This window comes from Hemitrygon akajei, chromosome 5 (genome assembly GCF_048418815.1).
Source record: "Hemitrygon akajei chromosome 5, sHemAka1.3, whole genome shotgun sequence".
In the NCBI taxonomy this organism is placed as follows: Eukaryota; Metazoa; Chordata; class Chondrichthyes; order Myliobatiformes; family Dasyatidae; genus Hemitrygon; species Hemitrygon akajei.
In genome coordinates this window covers 196,983,003-196,998,194 of record NC_133128.1, presented here as the reverse complement: position 1 = coordinate 196,998,194, position 15,192 = coordinate 196,983,003, and the positions used below count along the sequence as shown (strand labels likewise).

General features: G+C 41.5%; 1 protein-coding gene across 3 annotated transcripts in view; it reads left to right on the top strand.

The window, feature by feature from the left end:
* The window catches only part of LOC140728615 (uncharacterized), a 62,477-nt gene extending 49,657 nt beyond the window's left edge, over positions 1–12,820 (top strand). For 2 of the 3 annotated variants that reach the window (XR_012099121.1, XR_012099120.1), the window contains one exon: positions 4,046–4,365. The gene's annotated coding sequence lies outside the window, so the exon portion shown is untranslated. Of the gene's footprint in view, positions 1–4,045; positions 4,366–12,552 lie in introns of those variants that run through there. The other variant, XR_012099122.1, reaches the window with a different exon arrangement.
* The last annotated feature ends 2,372 nt before the right edge of the window (positions 12,821–15,192 follow it).

Sequence of the window (15,192 nt, the reverse complement as noted above, 5' to 3'; positions counted from 1 at the left end):
CCACCCATCACCTTCCTCTGGTGCTCCTAGACCCCATCCCCTTATTTTTTCTTCCATGGCCTTCTGTCTCTTTCACCAATCAATTTCCTAGCCCTTTGCTTCATCCCTCCCTCTCCGTTTCACCTGTCGCTTGGCATTTCTCTCTCTCCCCACCCCTCAAATCTACTCCTCAGCATTTTTTCTCCTGTCTTGCAGAAGGGTTTCAGCTCAAACATCAACACTACTTTTTTCTATAGATGCTGCCTGGCCTGCTGAGTTTCTCCAGAATTTTGAGTGTGTTGAATAATTTGTAAATACCTGGAAGTAATTTGAAAATCCATGCCACTTTCCTTCCCAAGGCCTAGTTTAAATACCAACTCAGACAAACTGAGGGAAAATTTAAAGTAAATAGATTTTATTATCCTTTACTTACTCAATGAGCACTTTTCAAGCATGTGGCTACTATTTCTTCCTATTAATGTCAACATTGATTGAAATACAGCTTTTTCTTCTGGTGCACCAGTACCTGAACCACTGCAAGCACTGAATGTAGTTTTATCTAGAATCAACTAATCATCATTCTTTACTAATTATAATACAGACACCCCCAGGTTACACCAAGTTTCCACTCCTGAGACCTGTCAGTAAGCCAATTTCTCATTGTCAAAATCATCTGCTTTCCATCGTAGCCCATACAGCGTTGCTCTAAATATACTTGCCATAATTCATTTCATTGAATAATCACCCTAATTCTACCCATAATTAAACTAATGGAATGCACTGTATCCAGTCACTCATGAATAGATTACATTACTATCTTGTAAAATGCTTGATAGGATTTGCGTGAAGTCAGTCACTTCTAAGCATAGTTGATGATTATACACACACAAGACATGGAATGTATCAAAGGATCACATGGCATAGGTGCGAAATTAGGCCATTCATCCCACTGAGTCAGTTCCACCATTCAAGAATGATTTATTATCCCTCTCAACTCCATTTGCCTGCCTTCTCCCTGTAAATTTTGACACCTTTACAAATCAAGAAACTAGCAACCTTCACTTTAAATATAACCAGTGACTTAGCCTCCACAGCTGTCTGTGGCAATGAATTCCACAGATTCATTGCCCTCTGGATAAAGAAAGTACTCCTTATTTCTGTTCTAAATGGATGTCCTTGTATTCAGAGGCTGTGCCTTCTGGTCCTGGACTGTCACACTATAGGAAACAAGCTCTCCACATCCAAACATAGCATACTGTACATATTTCAGCCTATTCCCTTCTTACTGCTTAATGAATGGCTTAGCAAGAACCTATCTGCATCAGTAAGATAGAGCAGATAGCTGATGCTTTCCATTACACAATGTCAGAACAATAATCCTCTGTCATCTGTTTCCATTTCTAGATATGCAGAGCACCTGAAATTTGATTTATTATTTCCAGATACACTGTGGTAAATCATAAGTGGATTATTCACTTGCTATCAATTACACTCTAACTATAGAACCAATTTGAGCTATTTTCTCACCTGATTTGTGGTGGCGTTGATGCACTGCAGTAGCATTCTTCTGCACTTATATAAGCTGCATATTCTTTTATTCCACACTCCCTGTAAATACACTCAGTGACCACAGTACTGGGTACCTCATGGTCTTCTGCTGCAATAGCTCATCCACTTCAAGATCCAAGTGCTGTGTGTTCTTGCTCTTCTGCACACCACTGTTGTAATGTGTGGTTATTTTGAATTACTGTCACCTTCCTGTCAGCTTGAACCAGTCCAGCCATTCTTCTCTAAGCTCCCATTAAAAAGTCATGTTTGCCAACAGAACTGATGGTCACTGGATTTTTTTTTTGTTTCTTGGCATTTCTCTGTAAACTCTAGATTCTGTTGTGCTTGAAAATCTCAGAAGATCAGAAGGTTCCGAGAAGCTCAAACCACACTGTCTGACACCAACAATCAAAGTAACTTAAAAAACAAGAGATCTGCAGATGCTGGAAATCCAAGCAACACACATAAAATGCTGAAGAAACTCAGCAGGCCAGGCAGCATCTATAGAAAGAGTTGAGTATAGGAGCAAAGAGGTCTTTCTGCAGTTGTACAGGGCCCTGGTGAGACCACACCTGGAGTATTGTGTTCAGTTTTGGTCTCCAAATTTGAGAAAGGACATTCTTGCTATTGAGGGAGTACAGCGTAGGTTCACGAGGTTGATTCCTGGGATAGCGGGACTGTCATATGTTGAAAGATTGGAGCAACTGGCTTGTATACACTGGAATTTAGGATGAGAGGGGATCTGATTGAAACATATAAGATTATTAAGGGATTGGACACGCTAAAGACAGGAAACATGTTCCCGATGTTGGGGGATCCAGAACCAGAGGCCACAGTTTAAGAATAAGGGGTAGGCCATTTAGAATGGAGTTGAGGAAAAACTTTTTTACCCAGAGAGTTGTGGATCTATGGAATGCTCTGCCTCAGAAGGCAGTGGAGGCCAATTCTCTGGATGCTTTCAAGAAAGAGTTAGATAGCGGAGTCAAGTGTTATGGGGAGAAGGCAGGAACAGGGTACTGATTGTGGATGATCAGCCATGATCACATTGAATGGCAGTGCTGGCTCGAAGGGCCAAAGGGCCTACTCCTGCACCTATTGTCTATTGTCTATTGTAAAGACTACAGTCGACATTTCCGGCCGAGTCCCTTCAGCAGGATTGGAGAAAAAGAGCTGAGGAGTAGATTTAAAAGGTGGGATGAGAGGAGAGAGAAACACAATGCGATAGGTGAAAACTGAAAGGGGAGGGATGAAATAAAGAGCTGGGAAGTTGATTGGTGAAAGGGATACAGAGTTGGAGAAGGGGAATTCTGATAGAAGAGGACAGAAGGCCATGGAAGGAAAAGGGGGAAGGAGCACTAGAGGGAGGCAATGGGCAGGCATGAGGATAACGTGAGAGAGGGAAAAGGGGATACAGAATGGTGAATGGGGGTGGGGGGGGGTGCATTACCAGAAGTTGGAGAAATCAATGTTCATGCATCAGGTTGGAGGCTACCCAGACAGAATATAAGGTGTTGTTCCTCCAACCCAGATGTGGCCTCATCACGACAGTGGAGGAAGCCATGGATAGACATTTTGGAATGGGAATGGAAAGTGCAATTAAAATGGGTGGCCACTGGGAGATCCCACCTTTACTGGCATATGGAGCGTAGGTGCTTACCAAAGCATTGTCTCCCAATCTACGTCAGAACTCACCGATACATAGGAGGCCAATTCGCTTCACAGAATTGTTTTTATATGTGCCCAAGACTATTGCACAGTACTGTATACAGTGATATGTATGTGCTCTTATAATAAACTTAAATTTAAACTTTGAACTTCAGAACTGAAGGGTGACTGGTTCTGATAAAATGACTTCAGAAATGATAAACTAATTACTGGAGATCTTATCTTTTCCACCAGCCTCAGAAGTGATCTGATTTCACTTATGAGCACTTAATTCCAAATAATTGAAATCACTTCACATTTAAGAGTTTATGCATGGGAAATGTATTGGAAATGAACTGATTATGAGATGCTTGCGAGGTTCCTGGCAGACTAGCAATAAATATCTTCTAATGTGGTTGAGTTGGTGGCACAGTTCTACACAGGTACACATTTATGTGCATTCAGTTCATTGTATATTAACGATCAATGGCATGAATATAAATAACTCCTGATTGCATCAATAGCCCAGGAAACTGCCTTGCAGCAAAGACATTCCTTGCATTAATTCAAATCTCTGTAAGCTCCCATGCCTAGCCATTGCTTGTCCAAAATTCCCACTGCACAAATTTATTCAATTGCCACTTTATTAGGTACCTCCTGAAATGGCCACTGAGTGTATGTTTGTGGACTTGTGCTGTTGTAGCCCATCCACTTCAAGGTTTGGTGTGTTGTGCATTCAGAGATACTCTTATGCACACTACTGTTGTAACGCACGGTTATGTGAGTTACTGTTACCTTACTAACAGCTTGAATCAGTGTGGCCATTCTCCTCTGACCGCTCTCATTAACAAGGTGTTTTTCTTTTCCCCCACAGAACTGCTGCACACTGGATGTATTTTATTTTTCACACCATTCTCTGTAAACTCTAGACAATGTTGTCTGTGAAAATCCCAGAAGATCAGCGGTTTCTGAGATACTCAACCACCCTGTCTGGCACCAACAATCATTCCAGGGTCAAAGTCACTTAGATCATATTTCTTCCCCATTCTAATGTTTGGTCTGAACAACAACTGAACCTCTTGACCATGTCTGCAAGCTTTTATGCATTGAGTTGCTGCCACATGTTGGCTGATCAGATATTTGCATTAACAAGCAGATGTGCAGGAGAACGTAATAAAGAGGACACTGAGTGCATACCAGTGGGTGATCTTTTATCTCTTTTTGTAGTCCTACACCAGTAGTTATCTATCATTTCCAATGCCTTTATAATTTGGAAGATGTTCTTATGTCAGAACCAAACTTTTCCTTTACTTTAGAGAGGGTGTAGAAGGGATTTGCCAGGATGCTACCTAGATTAGAGAACACATTTTATGAGGATACATTGAGTAAGCTAGGTCTTTTCTCTTTGATGTGAAGGAGGATGAGATGTTATTTTGCAGAAGTGTATAAGATTATGAGAGGCATAGATAGAGTGAAAAGTCAGTACCTTTCTCCTAGGGCAGCAAAGGCCAATAACAAAAGACAACTGCTTAGTATGAGTGTGGGATCGTTTAGGGGAGATGTCTGAGAATTTTTTTTTTAAATAACAGTAAATGCCTGGAACATACTGCCAGGAGTGGTGGTAGAGGCTGATACAATAGGGACGTTTAAGGAATTTTAGACAGGCAAATGGATATTTATTGGAATAAACTACCAGAGGAAGTGGTAGAGGGGTAAATAATTATAGCTTTTAAAAGAAATTTGGACAGATATGTTGATACAAAGGCCATGATGTATATGGGTCAAACATAAGGGCATGGAGGTCTACAGTCCAGGTGAAGGTTAATGGGACTAGGCAGAATGATAGTTTGGCATGGACTAGCTAGGCCAAAATGGCCTATTTCTATGACTATTACAGGCAAATGGGACTAGTTCAGATAGATACCTGGATGGCATGGATGTGTTGAGCTGAAAGACATACTTTCATGCTGTGCTACTCTATGACTTGATAATTCTGGGCGAGATGGTGGATGAAGCATCCTTGTATGTGGTGGTTAGTGCAAATTCAGCTGTGGCTTTCAAAAGAGACTGAGTTAAGATCATAACAGAACTAAAGAGACTCATGGGGACAGGGCATGTTGCAGGAAGAGAGTACAATGGTGTAAAGGGAGCACAGAGGAAACATCCATAATCCTACTACCACATGAGAGCACAGACATTTCAATGTCACCATACACAATCAGGGGTCACATAGCATTAAAGATAGATTAGAAATTGCCCAACAATTAATCTCTGAATCTCAGACTTCTTCTTGCCACATTTTCCAGCCAATTTGTGCTTGGCAGGCAAGTGCAAATTTTCAAATGAAGCAGATTGGTATCTAAATTCTGGATTTCCATCATCCTTTCTGAAGAAAAGGATGTAATGTTGAGGCTTTATAAGTCATTAGTCAGACCAAACATGAAGTAGTGTGAGGAGATTTGGGCCCCTTATCTATGAAAAAGATCTGCTGGCTTTGGAGAGGCAGCAGAGGAGGTCCAGGAGAATTATCCCAGCTCGAACCATATCATCAAGTTCGCCGATGACACGACCGTGGTGGGTATCATCAGCAAGAATGACAAGTCAGCTTACAGAGAGGAGGTGCAGCGGCTAATGGACTGGTGCAGAACTAACAACCTGTCTCTTAATGTGAACAAAACAAAAGAGATGGTTGTTGACTTCAGGAGGGCACAGAGCACCACTCCCCGCTGAACATCGACAGCTCCTCGGTAGAGATCGTAAAGAGCACCCAATTTCTTGGTGTTCACCAGACGGAGAATCTCACCTTGTCCCTCAACACCAGCTCCATAGCAAAGAAAGCTCAGCAGCGTCTCTACTTTCTACGAAGGCTGAGGAAAGTCCGTCTCCCACCCCCCATCCTCATTACATTCTACAGGGGTTGTATTGAGAGCATCCTGAGCAGCTGCATCACTGCCTGGTTCGGAAATTGCACCATCTCGGATCGCAAGACCCTACAGCTGATAGTGAGGTCAGCTGAGAAGATCATCGGGGTCTCTCTTCCCACCATCACGGACATTTACACTACATGCTGCATCTGCAAAGGAAACAGCATTATGAAGGACCCTATGCACCTCTCATACAATCTCTTCTCCCTCCTGCCGTCTGGGAAAAGGCTCCAAAGCATTTGGGTTCTCACGACCAGACTATGTAACAGTTTCTTCCCCCAAGCTATCAGACTCCTCAATACCCAAAGCCTGGACTGGCACCTTGCCCTATTGTCCTGTTTATTATTTATTGTAATGCCTGCACTGTTTTTGTGCACTTTATGTAGTCCTGGGTAGGTCTGTATTTTTCCTGTGTTTTTTTTTTAACGTAGTTCAGTCTAGTTTTTATACTGTGTCATGTAACACCAAGGTCCTGAAAAACATCGTCTCATTTTTACTATGTACTGTACCAGCAGTTATGGTCGAAATGACAATAAAAGTGACTTGACTTGACTTGAATGGAAGGGTTAACACATGTTTGTTGGCTCTGGGCCTGTACTTGCTGGAGTTTAGAAGAATGAGAGGGGATCTCTTTGAAACCTATTGAATATCGAATGGCCTAGATAGCGGATGTGGAGAGGACATTTCCTATAGTGGGGGAGTCTAGGACCAGAAGGCACAGCCTCAGAATAGAGGGATGTCCATTTAGATGAGAAGGAATTTCTTTCACCAGAGAGTGGTGAATCTGTTGAATTCATTACCATAGATGGCTGGAGAATGGGGCTGAGAGAAGTAATAAATCAGCCATGATGGAATGGCGAGGCAGACTCCATTGGCTGAATGGCCTAATACTGCTCTACGTCTAATGGCCTAAACACACCCATTCCATTATTTTAAGTCGCATATGTCAATTTTGCTTGACTGATCAATCACATTACAGCAAGATGTCTTATACAGTAATTGCTTCTCATTGCACATTTATTACCAATGCTAAACTTTAACTTGAGTTCATGTGCAAATGTGAATATCTATCAACATGAAAATCCTAGGAGGTACTACAGCATGCAAAAGGGTTTAAATATCGCCATTTTGGCAGTAAAGCCTGTTGTATTAAGTATGGAAGAAAGAAAGATAATTAATAGGTTCTTACATCTTGTGGGCAAAATGCTTTATAATCATTGTCACTTGGAAAACTGCATTTTTCCTACCACTTTCACTTGAGTGTTGTTGGGATATGGCAATATTAAGAATTGCCTGACACCATAATGTCACACGTAGTACTGCTTTCACACAGATCCAGCCATTCCTTCCTTGCCCATGTGCATTCCCCCCCCCTCCTTTGATCTGCTTTCCTCCCACATCCCAACTCTTGCAAATTGCCACAGATGTACCGTGGAGAACATTCTAACTGGTTGCAACACCATCTGGTATGGAAGTCCAATGTACAGGGTCAGAAAAAGCTACAGAGGGTTGTAAACTCAACCAGCTCACCATGAATGCTAACCCCACCTACTCCCACCACAGACGACATCTTCAAAAGACAATGACTTAAGAAAGTGCAATCAATCATGAAGGACCTTCACCATCCAGGACATGTCTTCTTCTCATTACTGCCATCAAGGATGTGGTACAGAAGCCTCAAGATGCTTTTTCAATGTTTTATGAACAGCTTCTTCCCCTCCACCATCAAATTTCTTGGGTAGCGGGATCGAGATATGTCTCTACTAATGGAGGTGTTAAGGTGCTCCTTCCCTCTGCTAGCCTGCTGGTGACGTTTGGACATGTAGCACCTACTTAGCCACCCGATCAGGGTCACATGAAGCCACTGAAGCAGGTTATGGAGGATCGTGTGATATCACAGTGCCAGTGCATATCACAAGTCCTGGTTATGTGACCACTAATGCCAGGCAGACAATCTCTGAAGAGTATTGATAGTGGCTGGTGTCATCTATCTTGTAAAGACGCTGCCAAGAAGGCAGCAATGGCAAACCACTTCTGTAGATAAAATTTGCCAAGAGCACTCCTGGCCATGGAACAACCACAATCAGCCACGTCATAAGACACATCACATAACGGCGGAACATCAGATTTCTGAACAGTCCACGAGTCATGAACATGACCTCACAATTTTTCACTAAATACTTTTATTGTAACATGGTATTTTTTATGTTTTGCACTGTACGGCAGTCACCAAATTTCATATGTCAGTGCTAATAAACCTGTTTCTGATAGGTTAATTGACCACTGTAAATTACCTTTACTGTTGTTAAGGGATCTGGAAAATAAGCTATAGGGAAATAAGCAGGCTGTCCTGTCATAAATCCTATGAACTTTCCAATGTCAAGGGAATAAACAGTGGAACTTAATGTTGCTAGAATATTTGTGAATACAAAGCATAACCAGAGAAGTGAGCAGCCAAGGTACAGGGATCAAAGGAAAGGTCATCAACCTGTTTTTCCCTCCACAAGTGCAGTCTGAGCTGCTGAGGACTTCTGGCATTTCCTGTTTTTATTTCAGTTCAAAGTAAATTTATTATGAAAGTACATACATACTGAGTAGTCACTTTAGTAAGTACAGGAGTGGAACCTGGTGTAGTCTCTTACTGCTGTAGTCCATCCATCAAGGATTGACTTCTGCATCCGGAGATACTCTTCTGCACACCAGTGTTGTATTGCGTGCTCATTTGAGTCACTGTCAGCTGGAACCAGTCTGGTTGTTCTTCTTTAACCTCTCTCATTAACAAGATGTTTTCACTCACAGCACTGCCGCTCGCTGCATATTTTTTTCTCTCTCACACCATTCTCTATAAACCCTAGCAATTGTTGAGTATGAAAATCCCAAGAGATCAGCAGGTTCTGAGATATTCAAAATAGCACCCTGTCTAGCAGCAACAATTATTCCATGGTCAAAGTCACTTAGATCATATTTCTTCCCCATTCTGATGTTTCCCCAATCTGCCATTAGATTTCAGAACAGACAATGAACCTATGAAAATTATTTTTTCTTCCTCTTTTTACTTGCACTACTTTTAAAAATGTGTTTTTAATATACAGTATACTGTCACATACCCAGTGACAGGGTTACCAAACCAGCAGAAGTGGAATAATACGTTGGAGTCTGGTGGTACTGTAACTAAAAGTGTTTATTAGTAAACTAAGTAATACAGTACAATAAAATGCAAATATACATATAAAACAGGTTAGCAATGATATATATAGAAGTGTGGAAATAGGAATCAAAACAAAGCTCTATCGACATCTGGGGGTAAATGAATAGTCTTAGGATGGTGCAGAGTTCAGTTCAGTTTAGTTTAAGTCGAGGTAGTTGCTGTGGTACTGTTGGAGAGAGAGAGAGAGAGAGAGAGCGAGAGGTGAGCAGTTGCAGCAGGCAAATCTTCCGTTGTCTTCTTGTCCTGTTGTACTGTTGTGGTCACTGACTGTGACCCCTTCATTCCCAGCCAGACCATTCTTCCGTGGTGTGCCCGTCACCCAGGCGAGGGTGGACACACACACAAGCCCCCACTGGTCTGCCTTCACACACTGTGAGCCTCTGATTGATTACCCCCCCCCCCGAATTGATCCTCCAAACCCTCACCTTCCTATGGGTGCACCATGCTCCTTCTGTGTCCCGTGGCGTGTCTGCCTGTGTCTCAGCAGGCTCACTTTTTATCTCCCCTGCTGGGGTACAAGCCATCCATCACATGTCCATCACCTGGCATCGCTTTGCTGTCTCAGCAAGAATGCTCACAAACAGGCAAAGTCCTTGAAAGTAAACAATTATGGAAGAAGTCATAATACTAAATCATCTCTCAATCTCTCTCATTATCAGCATCTGCAGCAGGAGGCCTCCCCCCTCTTCTCTCTCCCTCGTTAGCAGCATAGTTTACAGGGGGGTCAACTCTGGACCCCATCTCCACCTGGCTTGCTCATCACACATCACAATATGAATATTGTAATTTAGTTTTTATGATTATGTATTGCAATATACTGCTTCCACAAAACAACAAATTTCACAACATATGCCAGTGAAATTAAACCTGATTCTAATCTGAACAACTGAACTGGGTAGGGGCTAGTGTTAATAGTGGAGCTGGTTAAGGCAACAACGCTCTGCAGCTTTTTCTGACCCTGGGCATTGGTGCTTCCAAAGCGGATGGTGATCCAACCAGTCAGAATATCCTCTATGATACTTATGTAGAAATTTATGAGCTGGGATGTGGGAAGACAGCTGAACAACTAAGGAAATTGGACATGGACATGGGAGGAATATCTAGATTGGATCCGGATTGCTGGATTTGTTTGACAGCAGCACTAACTATGACACCATGATGTCACATAGTTCCTAATATTCCCATGTCCCAACAACACTCAAGTGAAAGTGGTGACCATGTCTGCATGATTTTATGAACTGAGTTGCTGTCACATTGGCTGATTTGAAAAATGCATTAACGAGCAGTCGTACCTAATAAAGTGGCTACTGAGTGCATGCTACCCTGAAATACATTTCCTTGCAGGCATTCACAGTAGAACAAAGAAAGGCAATAAAATCAATTAAAAACTACACACAAGCAAAGTCTGACAAACAACTACTGTACAAAAGATGTGCAGTCTCCTTAACTAGCTTTCCCACTAGACAATAGTTCAAAATTTGTTGATTTTTATTGGATTTATTCACTAGATGTATGAAAATACAAATCAATTTGCCTTCTATGTTCTATTTGCTATTCTATGTTCTATGTTCTATGTTCTATGTTAAGATTTGGATAATTTTGCACTCTCAGCACCTTATGGGATTTCTCTCTGTCTAAAATGGTTGGCATTTCAAAAGGTAACCACACATCTAACAGCTTTGAATTTATTTCAAGACCCTTAAATTAAAATCAATTTTAAAGACATTCATTTGGCCCATTAGGTTTTAATACTACGTCTGCATTTTGGTTATAGTGTCCCAGACCTTATGCGGTCTAATTAACAGAAAGAGCAGCCACTGTAGCAAACAATGTAGAACTGTGTAACAAGACCATCATGCAATGATATCAGACATCCATTTACCACCGTTCAGGGAAGAATAACTATGTGAACAGTACAAGTACTAACATTAGTACACTATTGCCTCATTAGTTACAACAGCAAAAGTAGTTTAGTCACATTATCACATTAATATTAGTAAGGTACATGAGAGAGAGATTTCATTACATGGTGACTTGAGATTCAAAGTTTGGACTTCTTTTGGCAAAAAAAGGTTAAGAGACATCTTAGCTGGAGTTTTTCAAAATCCTGAAGGCTTTTGATGAAGTAGGCAGAAACTCTCTCTCAGTCCAGAAGGGTCAACAACCAAGGGATGCAGATTTAAAATAATGAGATTTAAGAGAAATGCACTTGGAAAAATTTTTAAATAATTTCAATGGGTTATTATGACCCGGGACAGACTGGTGAAGAATGAGGAGAGGATATTTCTTATAGTGACGAAATTTAGGACCAGAGGGCACAGCTTCAAAATAAGGGTGCCCCTTTTGAACATAGAGCAAAAGGAGTTTCTTTAGTCAGAGCATGGTGGACCTATGATATTCATTGTCGCAGACGGCTACGGAGGCCAGTTCATTGGGTATCTTTAAAGTGGTCTTTAATAAGTTCTTAATTAGTAAGAGTGTCAAAGGTTATAGGGAGAATGGTGTTAAGAAGAATAAAACAAAATACCATGATAAATTGCGGAGTAGACTCAATGGGTCCACCGCAAATTGAACAACATTAATACCCAAGTGTCCTACGCTGGTGTTAAGATAAAACAGGACACCGGGCCACGTATTAGCCAAATGTCTCATCGGTCAGGTAGGTTTTAAAGAGGGAAGCCAAAGAGAGAATAGGGACAGGGTGAGAGCGAGGGATAACTCAGATACAGTAACTGAATTTCGGAGTCCCGAGTCCTACCAGTAAAAGGCACCGCCATACATGACAGTATAATGATAACCACGGAAGTAGAGAAAGCTTTCGGTCTGGTGCAAATTGAGTAGAATACTTCTTCACAGAACATTTACAACATTAGAATAGGCAAACAGTGCAGTGTGGTATTTACGGATAGTTGTTGGCCAGATGAGGCAAAGCAGACCTTCTCTCTGAGTAACTTCGTAAAATCTGTTTGGTAATATTGTAGGTGACCTTTATTCCGATTTAACTTTCTTGATTTCTTACTGCATATCAGATTCACTAGTGTAAAATGTTCGTAGAAGACTCCACCCCCCCCCCCCCCCCAAGGCTTTGTTACCTTTCTATACTCCGGGTGTCCTATAGCAAGAGTTTAACACGCTTCCCTGGAAAGTTGCTCTGTACGGGAAAAGAGGCCACCTCCACTGTTGGACATGAGTAAACATTGCAACCGCATTCATAAATCTCAAATCACATGTATTTCTTTTCAATCCCAGGCCATTAAGCACATCTACACGGAGGCAGCATCCATCATCAAGGAACCCCACCATCCAGGCCATGTTCTCTTCTCGTTGCTGCCATTGGGCAGGAGGTCCATGACCCAAACCACCAAGTCCAGGAATATCTACTACCCTTCAAATCACCAGGCTCTTGAACCAGCGTGGATAACTTCACTCATCTCATCAGTGAACTGATTCCACAAACTACGGACCCACTTTCAAGCTCTCTGCAACTCATGTTATCAGTATCATTAAGGTTTTTTCAGTATTTGCAGTTTGTCCTCTTTTGTCCATTGGTTATTTGTCCGTCTTTGTAAGCAGTTTTTCATTGATTCTTTGTATCTGCTGTGAATGCCCGCAAACATATACGCATTTTGATAATATATTTACTTAGAACTTATTGAGAACGGTGCATTTGAAATACAGTACCATTAAGTGCATGACTTCCTCAGCCATTCATATCCATTTTATTGAATATATCGTGCTTTGGCCGAACTGTTGAATATCAGTAGTGGATTGGGAAAAAAAACGGCGTCTACCGATGTACAAAGTTTGCTCATTCCGAGTGAAGCTCGTTACATCGAAACAAAACACCAGTCAGCTGTCCAACACAACTAATGTTCAACACAACTACTTCCCAATTGTGCCATCAGTTTGAACCAAAAAAAATCTCCAGTTCACCAAATTTCAAAACAACTAATAATAAACACCCAGAAAGCTGAAAGACAAATTAATTGCCAGGTTTAGCAAATCGGACCTAGATGCATTTGTTTTGTTTTTTTCTTTTACAAATATTGCCAAGATGTTTTCCCTTCCTGCTAACGATTCTCAAAAGAGATCTGGTTCATTTCATTCCGAATGATGCAAACTCTAATCCAACAATTACATACACATCCGTACCCAGACTACTTAAATCCATACCACCAAGCACAGCCACTTGATATTTTACAAGGAAATTGGTGTAAAAAAAACAGATTAGTCAGTTGAGTTGACCAACAGTTTTTAAGACCAATTGAGACCCCTCTTGAGGTACTGCATCCACTTTTTCCCGCTTAACCCCGAATCCCCCGACTTTTACCTGGTCTCCGGACTTGTTGGATTTCTCCAATTGCGACCACAGTCCAATATTGGGCAGGAAAACCAGAGGCACGATAATCAGGCCGGTCATTTGCAAGAAGCGCTTCTGTTTTCGCTTCATCCCATCAAGGGGCAACTTTTCTCTGAAAGCACCCAATTTCTGTTAGCCGAAGGACCCCACGACCCCTAGATCACAAGGGAAAGAGATCTGTAAATAAAGACAAATGCACTACTTTAAAAAAAGCCTCGCTCACATTAGGGCTCTCTCTCTCTCCCCTCCCCCTCCCTCCCTCCCCCCTATACTGATAGCACTAGCAGGAGCAAGTCTGTGATCAGGGCTCAAGAATTCTAGGCACAAATTGATTTTTTTTTTAACAAAGGAAACTGGAAGAGGGATCTAATAGAAGTGTATAAATTTATAGAGTGAATAAACAAAGGATTTTGTGGGCCTAGAAGACCTGAGTTATTATGAAAGATTGAATAGATTAGGACTGTACTCTTTAGAATGTAGATGATTTGGAGGAGATTTGATAGAGGCATACACAATTATGCGGGGTATAGAAATGGTAAACACAAGCAGCCTTTTTCCATTGAGTGTGGGTGGGACTACAACCAGAGGTCACGTGTTAAGGGAGAAAGGTGAGAAATTTAAGGGGAACATCAGAGATAAATTTCTTCACTCAGAGGATTATGCGAATGTGGAATGAACTGCCAGCACAAGTAATCCATGCGGGCATGATTTCAGTGTTTAAGAGAAGTTTGGATAGGTACATGAATAGTAGGAATGTGGACGGCTATGGTCCTGGCCAAGGTCGATGGAACTAGGCAGTTTAAATGGCTTTGGCATAGACTAGATGGGCCAAAAGGCCTCTTTCCACGCTGTACTACTACATGACTACGACTCTAGTAAGCTCTCTGGGTGATAAACTAAATAAGCACTTGGAAAACTGAAGAGTTAATGGCCAATACTCAGTTTATATGTGCACATATTTCTTTTATTAGAGATGTCTATTAGTACCAGAATAGCTCACAGTTTAACCTCTTGAACTTGCAAAGGCTTAAATGAGGCAGCATGGTAGTATAGTGGTTAGCTCTGTTACAGTGCCAGTGACCTGAGTTCAATTCCACCACTGTTTGTAAGGAGCCTGTACACTCTCCCCTTGACTGCAAGGGTTACAGGTTGGTAGGGTAATTTGTCTGATAGATGTAATTGGGTGGCATCAGATCCTTGGGCCAGAAAGGCCTGTTGACACGCTGTATCTCTAAATAAAAATAACATTTTAAAAATCAATATAAGAGCATAATCATTAACTATTTAAATTTGTGCACTATTCAGAACAGGCTGGATGAGCTAAGAGAGTAGAAGAGGTTCAGACTGATCCAGTTCACCAATGCTCAGAGCTGAATACTAGAGGGTACTTGATGCTTAGGCAACATGGAAGAGGATAAGTGCTAGTACCAAGAATAAGGTCAAAACCAATACAAAGGAGAGAAATTATCTTAAATCAGCTGACGTAGAATCAGAATTTGTTTAGTGGAACTAACAAAGAGCAGAAAACA